This window comes from Pinus tabuliformis, chromosome J (genome assembly GCF_031772625.1).
Source record: "Pinus tabuliformis cultivar Carrire ecotype Pingquan chromosome J, CPIR1, whole genome shotgun sequence".
Taxonomy (NCBI): Eukaryota; Viridiplantae; Streptophyta; class Pinopsida; order Pinales; family Pinaceae; genus Pinus; species Pinus tabuliformis.
Genome location: NC_142295.1, coordinates 402,690,808 through 402,707,677, shown reverse-complemented (window position 1 = coordinate 402,707,677; position 16,870 = coordinate 402,690,808).

The window sequence follows — 16,870 nt, the reverse complement described above, 5'->3', positions numbered from 1 at the left end:
TTCATGAAACTGCTCAATTACTCCACCTGTTTCACTTTCATTCAAACATAGTAGGATGATATTTAAGGGATCCTACCAATACAAGTTTTCATTTACTATGCAATACTTCATTGCCTTGAGTCTGAGGGATCCACATTGATTCTTTTTGAATTCAAGAGGGTACTCAAAATCATGTAGAAAATGCACAATATCTTTGTACCAATATGATAATAAGATCTTTTCATCAATGTGTAGGGAAAAGGTACAAGTACTAAACTGGAAGAAGGTTCTTGTGGATTCTTATCTTCTAAAGAATAAGAATGTTCTTGTGGATTCTTCTCTCCGAAAGAATGAGGGGGTTCTTGTGGATTCTTCTCCTCTAAAATTTTCATTATGGCACTGATACCAAGTATTTTGCAGTTTGATTATGCCAACAACTTAGCTAAACCTTGTCCATTCACCAACTTTGTAGGTATGATATCTAAATCAAACTCAAGTATCTTAGAAATCCATCTCCCCCTCTTTACATTTGTATCAGGCTGAGTCAACATTGTGTGTACTACATTGTTAGGCACATAAAAAATTATAGGAGAATGTAAAAAATATACCCTAAATTATTTCAAAGCTTGTACCAAGGCATAAGATTTTTTTTCTATGATTTCATATTTTAGTTCAACATATCTCATGACCTTACAAAATAAATAAATTGATTGCTCATGTTGATCATCATTTCTCTGCAATAAAAATGTTGATATCATAGTATCTGAGGTGAAGGAGAAAATAATAAAAGGTTTTGAAGAACTAGGACTAGCAAGCACTAGAGGTTCAGAAATTACCTTCTTGAACTGAGTGAAAGGGAATCTAGTTTGGATGGTCCATTTAACTTCATTATATTTCTCGAGAATATCAGTAATATCTTTAACAATTTCAGCATAATTAGGTATGAACCTTCTTAAAAAATCTATTTTCCCTAAGAATGATTGAATTTATTTTTTATTTCTGGGCAAACTGATTACCTGATTTGCTAAAACTCTTTTAGGGCCAATTATAACTCCTTTTCAAATAATGTGTCCCAACAATCTCCCTTCCCTCATTGGAAAGAGTGACTTTTTAGGATTAAGAGAAATCCTAAATTTTCTACATCTCTCAAAAAAATTCCTCAAGTGTTTGATATGTTTAACATTAGAGTCAGAAAATATTGTCTAATCATCAAGGTAATTGACTATGAATTTATTTACCTTACCAAAAAACACCACATCCATTTCCCTTTGAAATGCTGCTCCAACATTGATTAGACCAAATGGAATCTTGGAATACATAAAAGTATACTATGGAGCTTTGAAGGTTGTCTTTTTTTTGTGTTCTTGACTGACCAAAATCTGGCTGTATCTAGAAAAACCATCCAACAGTAAAATCTTGTCATAACCTGATACACTTTGAAGTAATTGATCCATTTTTGGTAATGGATAATTATCTTTCAAGGACAATTTGTTCAAGTTTTTGAAATCGACACAATATTATTTCTCCATTCTTCTTCCTAAAAAGTACCTGATTAGCTATCCATTTAGAAAATCTTAAAGGAACAATTATTTTGGCATCCAACAACTTTCTTACTTGTTTCTCAATAATAGGTAGTAGGACTAGATTAATCCTTCTTAATTTTTGCTGAAATGACTTAGCTCCCGGTTCCAGAGGAATTTTGTGCTCAATAATAGTCATGTCATAGGTTTTCAATTCTTCATATGACCATGAGAATACATCTTTGTATTGCTTAAACAAATTGACATATTTTTGTTTTAAGTCCTGAGGAAAAATCGTTGAGATTTTAACATTTCTAATTTATTTTATAATACCAATATTACAGTCCTATATATCTTCCCATTGTGAATTTAACAATGAAGATTTTGACACATCATTTTGATCAAACAATTTTTCAAAGGGAACTAATCCCTTTGGAATATAATTATTTGATAAATGAATGATATCACGATCAACAATTTTCTATTTAAAGTTCATATCTATACCACCATCATTTGATCTCATTTCAACCTTGTTTTCTTCTTCAACATGTAAACTGAAAATTTCATCCTTGGTCTATAAGAAATTATTCAATTGCTCATCATCTTCAAAGACTTGCCAGTGTCTTAAATTATTTGGAATGGAAGGTATATACTTTACTTCAATATGATATTGTGATTGCAAAGGATCAAGTATTTTAAACGAACTTGCAGAAACTGTTAAGGAATCTGCATGGATGTTATCTTTTCTCATAATTGTTGAGATAATGAAAGCCTGAAAATAATTTTCTACACAGTCCCATACTTCATTTCTATAAGCTCTAAGTCTAGGAAGTTTTGTTTGATAGAGATTTCTGATTTGTTTCAAAATCAATTATGAATCACCAAATACGGCCAAGTTTTGTACTTTCAAATTTTTAGCTAATTCGAGTCCTAAAATTAAAGCCTCATATTCTGCCACATTGTTTGTGACTTCAAAATCTAATTTGAAGGATTGGGTAATGTTTTTATTTTAAGGTGAAATGAGTACAATTCCTGCTTCAGGTCCATCCTTAGAAAATGCTACATTAAAATACATTTTCCAAACATCACTATCTGAGAACTGAGGTATATTTACAGTATCTACAATTTTGGTTTGTGGATTAGACGAATCACTTGCAACCAAAGTAAAACATCCAAAATCTTGATAAATAGCATATATAGGATGATTTATTGCTTGATTAACTTTATAGACAGTATTTATGAATCTTACTTCTCTATACGACCTTAAATGTACACTTCCATAAACTTGGATTGTAGCATAGGACATATCCATCTATAAGCTTCCTCCAAGCTTAGCACAATAAAATCTTGATAACAACATACCAAATTTGGGAGGAATGCTCGCAACAACCATATATAATACTATGCTCTTCACAGGGAGTTTAGGAAGTGTAACAACTAAATATTTGATTAATCCCAAGTAAGGTACTTTAATTGAATCAAATGTGTATAGATCATGATAAGGCCTGGTAATTTGCAACCCAAATTTTTCCATGATAAATTTAGGCATCAGATTATTAGAAGCACCAGATTATAGCATACAATTGTACAAAATAAAATCATGAACATTTAACGTAACATAGAAAGGTGGCACAGTTTCATCAATCATATCTGAACTAGGGCCAAAAACTACTAAAGTTTTCTTATCCTGAAGGTTAATCACATCTCCTTTATCATCTACACTTGAGGATTGTATCCATTTGGAGAGTTTTTGTTTATAACCTAGATTCCTTGAAATTTCACATAAGGGAATTTGAATTTTTACCCTTTCTAATTCTCTTTCAACATTAAAAATAGTTGGAACAAATTTTTCTGTAGAACGCTGATATTGTAATTGATTTTGAGGTTGGATAGATGGTGTTTCAACAACTTTCTCTTGAGTCTCATCAAAGGTAACCTTTTTTATAGGCCTACTAGGACCTTATCTAGTATTAGGTCATATCTCCTATTCAGTTCAATAATGAGAAACTCAAAAAAATATTGATATTTAGAAACTTGGGAGGACTCTTTAGTTTGAGCAGTAGGTTGATCCTTACTGATAGAAACAATATCATTTTAATATTATGGATATTCAAAATAATTGATATTGTTTGTCACGCTTGGAACGACTTCTTTAGGGACTTGATCATCAATCATTAATGGAGGTTGAATTTTCTAGTCAGTATTTGGTTGTTGCAGAATTTGAGGCTAAAAATGTCTTCTATATTGAATTGGAGGTCTATTTGCAACCTGTTGGGCTAACCTGGGTTGAGCTTCCATTCTTGAAATTTGATTGGGAAAATTCCTTAATAAAGAGGTTATTTGATCAGTTTTTCGTTCTTCTTCTTTATTCTTTGATGATGAAGTACTTTCCTCTCTAGCTTTCATTTTCCTTTCATCTTTTTCTGCCTTTTATTTCAATTTACTAGATGCTCCCTTGTTAGCTTCTACCTCAATTGAATTGGTTTTCATATCTTCTAAGGTTTCATATTTTCTCTCTCTGAGCATTACAACAAAATGATCATCAAATGCTTTAGAAAATCTACCTTTAGTTGCAGTGAGTGGGTGTTTATAATCTGGAAGCATCTTATTGTAAATCTTATTAAATATTTTGATAAAGTATGCAACATGTTCACTAGGGTTTCTTCTAAAGTCTTCAAATTCTGTTAAATAGTAAACATGATCCTTTTTAATTCCCCATTGATTCTTGAAGAAGCTAGTTAATTCAATCCATGAATTTATAGAATTTTCTTGTAATTGCCTGAACCATATTCTGAAATTTCCTTCTAATGATTGAACAAATAGTCTTGTATAAACATCCTCATGTTCAATATTCACATTATCTGCAAAATCAAGAAATGCGGCCAAATGATTTTCTGCAGATGGCCCTGTTTCTCCATTAAATCTTGGCAAATGTTTGAAGTACCCTTAAGGAAAATCATGAAATTGGGCTGTTGGTAGAAGTACTAATGTTGCATACCGTGCTGTTACAATTGACCTAAATCCGACCATTTGGTGTTGTAGTAAAACTGTATGTTTATGAGAGACAACTTTTCTTGAACATGGTTGAGATGAGGATTTAGGCTTCTTGAAAAATTGAGGATGAACAACTAATATTTGAACTTCATGTACGATTTTCTCTTGATCTTCAAAGGCTAGAGGATTTGTATAAATGTTGAGTTCCTCTTTAGGCTTAGCATAAATAGAAGGATAAGAATGTATGATAGAGGAAATGAAATCAGTTGGTTTCAATTTAGGTAATTGAAGATCAAGATTTGCTTCAGTATCAAATGGTTCTGAAGGGGAAACAAGAAAATGAAAAGATTCAAGCTGATCAACTAGAAATGCAGATTGAAGATCTACTCCTTTAGAAAGGAATTCTAAAACTTTAGGTGGTAAATATGATAAGTCAACAGGCATTGGAGGTGATTTGAAAGGATTCAGTTTTTGACACTGCTTCAGGTGGAAGAGAGGAAAAATAGAAGTGGGAGCTTCTAATCTACATCTAATAGATGTAATTCTCACAAGTCTCTCTAGATCCGATAATGGAGAGAAGAGATTATGATCAGAATGAGATATGGTATCCTGCTAACCTCTTATTCACCATTAAGAGGTAATCTTGATCGTTGTCCCAGGGGGAAAAAATTCAAACTCTGTTCCCTGGTAATGGCGCCAATCTGATGTTGTATCTTTATAGAAATTTCTAGGCTAGGGAACTCTACCAAAGCATCTAAGTAAGGGTTTTAATTGAGTTGGATGACCAATGCATTAAACCTTTAACACTTGTAAAATCTAAATATTTCTGAGAAGTTTCAAAGGGATGATTTTCAATCATAACAATATAAAATATTTAATTGATTTTGAAAGTGGAAAATGAGAAGATATTTAATAATCAAACATTCATATTGAATACTTAATTAATTAAATACAGTTGATGCGTGCAGAAAAAATCTACAGCCAAACATAATATATTCAAGAGATGACAGAAGGAAACAATTTAAAGATGCAAAGGAACTAATTTAAACAAACTGTTCAATTAGTTAATCTCCATAAAGATGATAACTTTGCAGTGGGCTTTTAGGGAAGTTAATACTTAACTTAGCCTTACCCTAACTCCTATGTTACCTTGAATATATGATGAAAAACATAAATGAATAAACCAGAAAAAATCACATGAACACAGAAGTTGTTAAGAATGAAGTCAAAATCCTTTGATTATCTTCAGAAATTTTTCAAAGTAGTACAATAGTGTCATTGTATCATCACAAGGGTTCAACCCCTCTTACTTCAAATTACAAAATACTTATACAATGTAATTGAAAAATATCTAAATCTAATATAATTCTTTTAAAAAATACAATATTATCCAAACTTATTTGGATTTTACAAAAATAGAACACAAAAATAGACTTTCTAAACTAATTTTGACTAATCTGCACAATATTCTAGGGTGATTTTTTATGACTACTACTTCAAACTAAATTATGTGCTTTATGCTCTTGTTATCATGTTTTCTGCTCCTTGTTTCATTGCAACGGGTTGCTGCGATCCTGCATTCTGTTCCCTTTTTCACTGCAACTAGATCTGAGAAATTCACCTTTCCTATTCGATAAGCTCAAGGAATTTATCCCATTCCTCTTCATTGGGGCATGAAAACTTAATGAATTTTCTGTAAGTTTCATCCACTTCAGTATATTTCTCAAATGTAGGTTTAGTTAAGAAGAGGTGGTGAATTTCATGTTCAATAAATAAATCATCTTGCAAACCTTCTAAGAAAGCTTTACCAGTGATCATTCCTTTTACCTTAGCAAATTTGGAATTATCCTTTGCTATCTTGTACAATCTCTCCTGGTAACTTTCTTGTGAAATGAGGTGATTATTATGATCCATCAAAGAAGGAAGACCTTTGCTAAGAAAAATAGAGATTTTTTTTATGAAATTTATTTATCTGAACTTTCATACTTTGGCACTTGTTTTCCTGTTGTAACATGAGATTTTTCTTTTTGAGAAACCACCTGACTACAAGGATTGTTCCAGTTATTTCCTTGATCCCTAACTATTCTAGCTCTTTTTTAGTTTTGGAATTTAGGAATTTTATAATTCTGGTGGCCTCTCCAAGCTTGTGCTCCAATTCTTCTTTGATATGTGCTATGTCTTCATTTCCATTATAAACAAGTTGTTCTTGTTCAAATATAATTTATATTGAGGTCCATAATTCTGAAATTTTCGAATTGATATTTACCCATAATTTCTGTTTGGATTTTGTCAAGGTTAGAGCAATGGCTAACTCATTCATGTATTTCTCTTATTGTTTAATTAATCTGAACGTTTTCTGTACTTCGGCAAGGTATGCATTGTGAGCCTTTATTTTATTTTCTTGGGCCCTCTCTAATTCATCTCTTAGCTTTTCAATCTCCATGTCCTTCAATTATAGGTCTCCCATAGATTTTAAAAATTAATCTGTTGGGTTATGACGAGTAGACTATGTTTCTGTTGTTAATACTGTTGTTGTTGTAGATGTCCCTACTCTAGTGTTCATTTGAAGTTCTCTTTCCATGATTAATTTCTCCATCTCTGTCTCCATCTTCTGGATCTGCACATTCTATTCTACAATCACATGAAGCATGTTTTCCTTTTCCTTTTCCAGCTGTCCCACTTATTGTGCTTGGGGGTGCTCAGTTGTTGGTAACATTAGTTGTTTCCTTAATGCCTAAATGTTTGCATTTATGCTTTTTATTATTTTTTCAGTTTCTTTTACATATTTAGGATTATATCCTATATTTAAAACCATATCTTCTAACCCCTTAATCTTGGTATCTTTAGCTAGAGAAGACATATTTTCTAGATTCAACTAGGAGTGAATGTTGTTTAGGGATGCCTATAGCTCAAATGCTACCATGGAAGAACTTGTCAATGATGTATATATCATTTCTCCTGCTTGTTTGTGGAGATCAATTTGATCTATAAGATGTATTTTTTTAATATCAAATGAAAATACAGAGGTTTTATAATCATCGACACTTCTAGGGATAGGGACTTTTGGTTCTAGAAATGCTAACTGGAACTACCCTCTTTCACTAGCTAGAGAAGATAATAACCTGGTTTGAGTTGTGGAAGATTGCTTCCAGAACTTTGCATATGTTGAAGTCTTGATTTTTCATCTCTATGAATTTTGAAAAAATACTTTGTTATCTTGAAGAAGAAGGAGAAGAAGAATCTAGGAAAGCCTCTTCTATTTGCTGTAATGAAAATACAGGCTCTCTTGAAAGTGTGATTGTGGTAGGCTCTTTAGAAGTTTTGACTTCTAATGACTCTTTTCAACATTGATGGGATTTTTCCTCTTAAACAATTTGAATGCCGCTTTTTGAAACTCAAAACCTGTTGGGGATATGCTTTCAATTGGCCTTTTCAATTATTTTTCCCTTAGCCTAGGATTTTCTAATGTTGTTTCACTAGAAACTTGTTCTTCAATATCTTGCAATGTGTTCTCCTCCCACTCCTCTAATTTAGCATACTATTCAATTTCAAGCTTTGCAATGTGCACATATGGTGCAAACTTTTGTTAAACTTTCATTGATGATATTACTCCCATTGGATCATATGACCAAGTGAAACTTAATTTAAATTTAATCTATTTTAACAAATCATTAATTTCCTTTTCTGCAGCTCTAGTATTGACTATTAATGGGCCAACCTGTGCCTTCAGTTTAAAATGATATTTATTCTTCTTGGAAAAAAATGAGTATCATCCATATTCATCATTTTTCTGATACATTCTAATGCAAAAATCCTCATGGGGAGAAAAATTGGTAGTTTGTAAGGTGGCATCTCACAACCATAGATTTTAATCTTTGAAAAAATTCTAGTTAGATACCAGTATCCAACTTTAGACTCCTCACTTAGGTGTAGAATCCTTTTAATTGTTGTAGAAACCCTTGGAACTGAATCACTACTTAACAAAAAAAATTCCATATGAAAAAATTAATTGACCAAGTCACTAAAAGAAAAATATTCAGAATTTTTCTTAACTAATGAAGTCCAATGAATTATTGACTGTGGATTTCCTTAAGAATCCAATCTTTGTAGAAGAAACTTGAATATTTATGATTGATGATATAAAAACAAGTAAACTAGAATTGATTGGTGCTTGAATGATCCTTCAACACTGAACTTTAGGAACTGATCATGAATTACATCTCACAAAAATTGACTATAACTGAACATAATTGAAGGTTTCTTGCTAGATGAAAACACTGATAAGAACCCTAAGATATCCTCATCTACCCACTAATCATTTGCATATCCTAACAAACAAGAAACCATGGAAATAACTTGCGTAGACATCTCAGGAAACATTGCAGGTGGATAAGGTGGGTTTGTTCTAGATAATTTAGAATTCTCTGGTAGGAATGACTAAAAAATATGAGCTCTCTGTGAGAAATAAAGCTTATGGTAAATCTCAATAAGGGCATGAGTAGAAAAAGGGTGAACAGAGTCCTGAGGTTTTAATTACAGGGCTTGAAAAATCTATTAAGAGGTTATGGATAAAAGAGTCTCATTATTTTGAGCAACTATAGCTCTCTAACTTGGAAGGTGTCGGGCTTCACACCAATTGACAAAATCTGGGAAATGATGTGTCTGAGGGAAACAAAACTGAGGAAGTAAGGATTCCCAGAAGGAGAATTATTTGTTGACGTCTTCATACTTTTGGAATACCCAATTGTGAATCCCACACAAATCGAATTCATAATTGGTTTTAGTAATCTTGAAATGGGTGTCAACAAGGTGTAATTCATCTAAATTAATGATAGCAGGTAGAAGGGGTTTATCTACAAACAATTTGGATTTTCCTTTATGGCTAGTCATTTGGGAAATAATCAAAATTACTGAGAATAATTGAGAATTTATCTGAGTTAGTGGTGATTGATAGTGCTGGTCAATAGAATTCGCTCAGATATTTTCTTGGAAGCTCCGTTTGCAGGCAGAAGGTAAAATAATTCATTTTTGTAGGGTAATGGCTTTATTATTTTGTTCATAACAGTTTTCTTTTGAATTAACCGTTATTGGCGCGGGGGATTAAATGTTTTGAACGTTTGTAGGAGTAATAAATGTGATAATGGTCACCTGGCTAGTTTGGTGGAAGAGATAGTTGAGACTAGAAATGGTGGAAGGATGGCATAGGGTAAGAATAGCAAAAACAGTAGTGGAGGAGGATAAGCAGTTTGCGGAGGGGGTGGTGGCAGTTTATGGTTTCGAGTGTAGAGGGTCCCACAATTCATTTGGAGTGGACACATATACAAAGAGGGATCAAGGAAACTATTTTGTGAACCCGCTCCCCCCTCCATTAACTGTTGGGTATGCGGGGGGTCCCGCAATTCAGCTGCCACCATCAATCTAGGCATGTGACATCAAGACCATTGAAAGTTGCAAACAAGTTATGTCTTCGGTGACAATCAAGTCAAAAGATTATTTTACAATATTTTATTTTGAAAATATATACTTTCCAAATAAAAATAATACAATTCAACGACATTTAAATGTGTGCACTTATTCTCTAAGATAAAAATATTTTTTCTCCTTTTTATTTATTTATTTTTCTATTTCTTTTTTATTTTTCATTGAATATTTTTTTCTTTCTATTTTCTTGTAATGAAAAGGAATTTGTAAAACTACTCTAAGGGTACAAATAAGTTACAACAGGTAACATCATACTTCTTTATCTTCATCATATCAAAATCTCAATTATTATTGTTGAAATAGATATATTTGGGTCATATGATACCCTTTGTTATACCTCATTCCCATGTGCTAGTTGAACCTGATAACAATAAGGAGTCCCTTGAGCTGCTACTTATGCCTAACTTCACAAGATCCTTGAGTAGAAAAATTCAAGTATACCATGGATCTAGCAAAATGTGAGCTTCTACTCCATCAACCCTGTTAATTTTATACTAATGAAAGGAAACTTCCATTTCAATTTTCATAAGAAATTTCCTTTTTGTAGCAACATATTTTGTGGTTTTATCTTTCTTTCTTTGATAGCACTTTTCCCATTTCAATTTCTGAAAATAATTTTTGAACTCACACTTGTCATATCTAGATGGTGCAGGACCTGTGATGTCTATTTATATTTGAGAATATTTTTTTACCTTGGCCTTCTCATATTTGGATGGTGCAGGTTGGAGTAGCAATTGTGATGGAATAATTGGAATATGGAATTGGAATTGTCTCCAAAATTGAAGAAATTTTCCAACAAAGGGAAACCTTGAACTACACTAATTTGAAAATGAGGTGATTAACAAAATTGGAGGAATAGACAAGCTAGCTTAATACTTTTCTATTATTTCCTTGTCTCTTAAATTCAAGGCTTAGTTAATAGTTTTAATAATTCTCCTTGTATCTTAAATTTAAGGGTTAGTTAATACTTTTTTTCCTTGTGTCTTAAATTTTTGTTTGAGGTTCATGGTGTATTGAAAACAGAGCAAAGAATTTTGTTTGGTTGTGTACTTGGATAGTTTTTTATAGGTGGAATATGCATTTCTGATGATATCTCTAGATAAATATCTCATTTTTAGTTTCTACTTCAGAAAATTTTCCAACTTGCAAAAAAGAACCTTGATGACAAATTTGTAAATATGAACTATGAAGAAAACAGTTTTATGTGCTACAGTTAGCGCATCATGTTTTACACTTTTACTCCTGCTAAGTTTACAAACCAACGCCTAAAATCATGCATGCCTATTGTTAATTAACCACTCTATTTGTCATACTATATTGACCACTTTGTGTATCTTTTATCTCTTCCGATATTTGTATCTTTTCTATTATCCACCATATTTCATGTATGTTCTTTAATGCTCAATTTGAAGGTTGATCATCTATGTTTTTTTTTAATTGTTTTTAATATTTACTTTCCTTGTAACACAGGTATACCTATTTGCATTATTATAGAGAAGGTTTAAATTTGTCTGATATTACTATCTCACATTCTAAGGTGCGAAATTTGATATAGCGAGTGTGGAATTCAACAAAGCTATATCCATTTTTGTAGATTAGGTTTTAATTTGTCCAAGACTACTATCTCATGTTATGGTGTGTAGGTTAAGCCTCTATTTTTCTTTTATAATTTTTAATTTCATTATAACAAAATAAAACAATAAAATTTGATTTTGGTGTCATTTTCCACAATCCATTTGTGTTAGTTTCTTATTTTTCCGATATGTTTTTCTCCTCTAGCTCTTAAGAGGTTTTTTTAAGTCTTATTTAATTCTACATTTTAGTTGCTCTATTTCATTTGTTGGATCCTACATATACAATACAACACACCTCTAAGTAGATGTTGGAAAACTCTTATGAAATAGAGTGTAATTTTTCGTCCATTGGAAAAATAATTATATTTGATATTTCAAGTTTGAAATTAGAATATGCATTAGATTTCCCTTTTTAAAGGAACAAAAACAAGGTGCCTCAAAACAGTTTTGGACCAATCCACATTTCTATCTTATATCTACATTTTACGGTCCTCCTAGGCTTCTTTTAAGCATCCTTCACAAATTTTCACAAAGGCCTAATTCATCACTAAGGTTATTTAGGAACTAACATAGATAGAAGAACATATAAACAAAGTACTAAACTCCTTTTATCTCCAGCATTAATGTATTTTGATCCTTTCCACCTCCATTTTCATATGAAGACATAATGTGATGAAATCAACTATATTATTTGTACATTCTCTAGTAGCATATATTAAAACAATAGTATCCCCTGCCCCACACATAACTAAGGTTCCTAGATATGCCCCATCAAAGAATTATTAGACCTTCAACTTCCTTCAAACAAAATTCTAGTTTTATGTGCTACTTGTGCAAGAGTCATCAATCCATTGAAATATCTTTTTGTTCCTTGAAAACCAAGTTTTCCAATAGTGCAATGCAGGGAAAGGCATTATAGGCTATTTCTGATTTATTGATTACAACAGAGGTATAATATATTCTTTATGTTGTGCCAAATTATCTGATGTCCAAACAATTTAGAATGATATAAGAAGAAAATATCTTCAAGACTAGATATAAAATAAAAGGTGTTGTACCCATTTGCAAGATTCCTAGCTGGTTTAACTTAACTAAGGCAAAGTGTTTTCCCTCCTGTTCCTCTAAGGTGAAAAAGGTCCCAGTTTATGTGAATGCAAATGGTTGGAATGTTTGTAATTTAGGATCCTAGGCACATATAATGTCTTGGAAAAGTGATTATGAATCATTGAAAGTAAGCAAACCACTTTGAATGTCAATCTACCAAGTCAACAGTGGAAATAGTTGAATGTTCTTCATATTCAAAAAAATGCCTTATTATTTATCAATGAATATTTATATCCAAAATAATCACTTATTGTTTGTCAATGGATCTTCTCTGAGAAGATAAGAGTCTTATTTTCACCTGCACTTGTTTGGAGAATCCATTTGCAAGATTCTTAGTTGGTTTAACTTAACTAAGGCAATGTCTTTTCCCTCTTGTTCCTCTTGGTTATAAAAGGTCCCAATTGATGTGAATGCACATGAATGGAAAGCTTGTGTTTTAGGGTCTTAGGCAGATATGTTGTCTTGGAAAAGATATTTTGAATCACTAAAACTAAGCAAACCACTTTGAATGCCAAACTATCAATATTAGTATAGTCATCGCTAAATGATTCATACCTAGTTGCAGGATGATCCTCATTTGTAAGATGATCCCCTATATAATTGTTATACAACTATCCTACCCACATAACATTAATCAGGGTCTTAACTCTCCACATTGCAAGAAGGAAATCCATATTTCATCTTTCGTAGTGTGTACCCTAATATACTTAGTAAGAATCCTACCAAATAACCCCAACAGGCTATCCTTTAATGGGAGTGAGTTCTATAAAACTAGCCCAGGGCATTTTGGGGTATGAAAGCACACATCCTGCAAGCTAGTCCCATAACATTCCCCTACGCGTTGAGCTCAAATAAGCCAGCAAGCCTTCCCTTGTGAAATACATAGATCAAGATCTAGCCTACCTGACAGAACTCCCAAATCAACCATTAATTCCCAATTCCCGTAGTTGTGTCTGGGGAGTGGGAATCTCATATCTAAGATACTTTCAACAACAGACAACCAACTGGGTAGGTGAGGTTATACCCTTACAAAATTTACTCTACAAGAATAGGATAGGCTTTACGAGAATACCAGGGAGATGAAGAAGGAGATAACGCATTAGCAACTTACCTACCTTCTAGATCTTCTATATTACTAATGTTCTTTTTTTATTTGAAGGAGAGCTGACCTACAGGCTTTCCATTCTATAAAAACCTATCCTAACACTTTCCATCTCCAAAGTTATTGCCAATAATAATATTTTGATTACAGAAAAGACCTTGTTCCATGGGCGTTAAGCATTCAATGGAAATACTATTTAGAGCAGGAAGAAATACTCTTGCCTTCCCTAGCTATGGACTCACCTTCCCTACCACAAAAATAAAGGAGTTGTTATCCCTAATTTTTAAGTCATTATCCATGCAATAAATACAAAGAAGCAAGAAGACCAATTTTTGTCTAGATAGAAAAGCTAGTCTCTGCCCAGGTAGGAAGGAAGAAATTTTTCTATCACCAAGCAAGAAAGGCTATTCATTTCATGAGGAAATAATATTATTTCCTTCCTTCTATACGTACTTATATTTTTCTACCTTTTTAAGGTAACGTTCTTTATCTACAATATGAAAGAAGCCTCTCCTCTATATATACTAATCCTCTATATGTACAATCCATCTAATATAACGTTCTTTCTCTATGACTTGTATGTACGAGTTTGGGATCGATATGTAGAGAGGAGAGGTGGAAATAGTTGAATGTTCTCCATATTCAAAACAATGTCTTATTGTTTCTCAATGGATATTTTCAATCCTTCATATCGAAAATAATGGCTTCTTGTTTATCAAAGGGCCTTTTCGTAAAAGATAAGATTGTTATTTTCATATACCCTTGTTTGTAGATCCCCTATTGCTAAAAAATAATTCATCCTCCCATGTTACATTCAAAGATGCCACAACTCCATATGTAATTATTTATAGGGTGCTAGCTCAATGAAAGAGCACATGACTTATAAGAAGGAGGTTGGTGGTTTGATTCCACTATGTCCTAACATGAATTAATCAATGATATTGTATTTTATTTTTAATTAAATAGTTTTTATATTGATTTATTTTAATGGTGAGATATTTTTCTAGATTTATTGTTTTATATTGTCTCTATAGAGACAAAAGTGATGTTATATTGTCTTTAAATATAATTTATTATCGTCTCTAAAGAGACAATAATTACGATTATAGAGACATAAAGACAATATGTCTTTAATCCCAATTATTTTCTTTAGAGAGACAAAAATGAAATTATCTCTTAAGAGACAATAATGCTTGTGTTATATATTGTCATTATAGAGAAATTTTTTTAAGACAATAATTTGAGAAACTTGCTTAAAGAAAATATTTAAGAAAATACACAAGTTTTTTTTGTCCCAAGTTAAGACTTATGCCAAAAATTATCTCAAATATTGTCTTAAAACCCCCCTTTATGTTGTAGTGATGGTGGATAAAACATGAAGGTTGACTTCTAGCTAGCATAACTTTTGCATACTGACTATGACTAAGGTGATTCTTGAATCTTTAGAAAGGTATCTATGTGCATAATAGCACTAGTTGTTGAAGTGCGTAAAAAAAAAGGTTTTCTCCCCAAAAAATGCCATTTTATGCCTCAAAATTTTTCCAAAATGTTTCATACCCAAATTTGCTAAATTCAGACCCACTGGTAAAATTGGTCTTGTGAGAAAATTCCTCTAATATTTATGCTTTGAAAGAATCAAGATTGATGAAAACTATTATAATGATCGAATATGGATCATACCTCCCCATTTATAGATGGTTTTTGTCCCAAAAAAATTATATTGAATGAGGAGACAATTTTTTTCGTCAACCACCTCTTGGGTGTACCATTTAGCCTTTTCTAGAAGTTGTCCTTTCAACCTAATCTATGTCAAATATTATACTACCTATGACTTGGAATTATGGAACTCTTCTACAAAACTATATCTGTTCTCAACTCTACTTGAGAATCTAGTTCTACATTCCCTCTAGAAGGGAGGATTTGATCCTTTTCCTGATCCAACATGCAAGGCTCATAGAGCTTTAAAATTTCTACATGAATCTACTGAGTAAGTACACATGTATGGTGGTAGACTAAGTCTATAAGCATTATCTCTAACCTTTGCAATATCATAAAGGGACCATATTGTAGAACCTTGATTTTCTTACTAGGACCTTATAGCTCCTCGTTCAATTGTAACCATATTATGTCCCCTACCTTAAATGATTTCTCTGTTCTATGTTGATCATGCCTTTCTTTGTATTTTTCCTATGACTTTATGTAGCATCTCTTGTACTTATAGATGGATTTTTTCTGATCTTCTCAACAATTTTCTTTTTTCTTAAGGAATCCCTTGTGGGATCCTGCTTCACTACTCCTTGCTTCCCATGTGCAATATTCAAAGGTGAAGGGGGAAATATACAAAATAAGTTTCAAGTGCGGACTTACTAGTAAAAGTATGAACTGCTCTATTATAATATTTGTATATATATACCATATTTTCATCCCAAGTATTTAGATGCTTCTTATTGTGATCCCTAAAAAGTTGTACCAAAGTCCTATTGACTACTTATGTTTTCCCATTTGTTTATGGATGGAATGTTCTAGACCTGTTCAAATTTATGTCCATATTCTCCCATAATATATTAAAAAATGCGTTAGGAAATATTGTGTTCCTGTCTAAAATAATACTCCTTCATATCCCAAAGCACACCCATACTTGTAAAATGAACAAGTTCATTGCTTCTTTCCTACTTGTGGCCTTTACAAGGAATTAAAATACACATCTTGGTGAAACTATCAATTGTGAAGAATAAGTAGCCATGTCCCTTCCTGGTTGTTGGTAAACATCCCACAAATTCCATGTAAATTCTTTCCCAAGGACAAGTGGGTATAAGAAAGGGATTGTATAGAACCCGTTTCCTATTAAAAGGCTTCCTAGTACAAAACAAAAATACATCCTCTTATGAACCTAGATACCTCTTCTTGCATCATGGTCCAATAAACATACCTTTGCAAGTTTCCCATTGTCTTCCTATTGACAGTGGTAGACCCACCAACATATCAAGGGGAACTCCCTGGTAAGAAGTCCCAATTAGACCTCAGACCATTTGGTGTAGGAGTCCAAGTAGTGGGTCATAAGGTAATTCCTTGACCTCGATGTTGCACAAAGGAAAGTAAGATAAATCTGTCAGTAG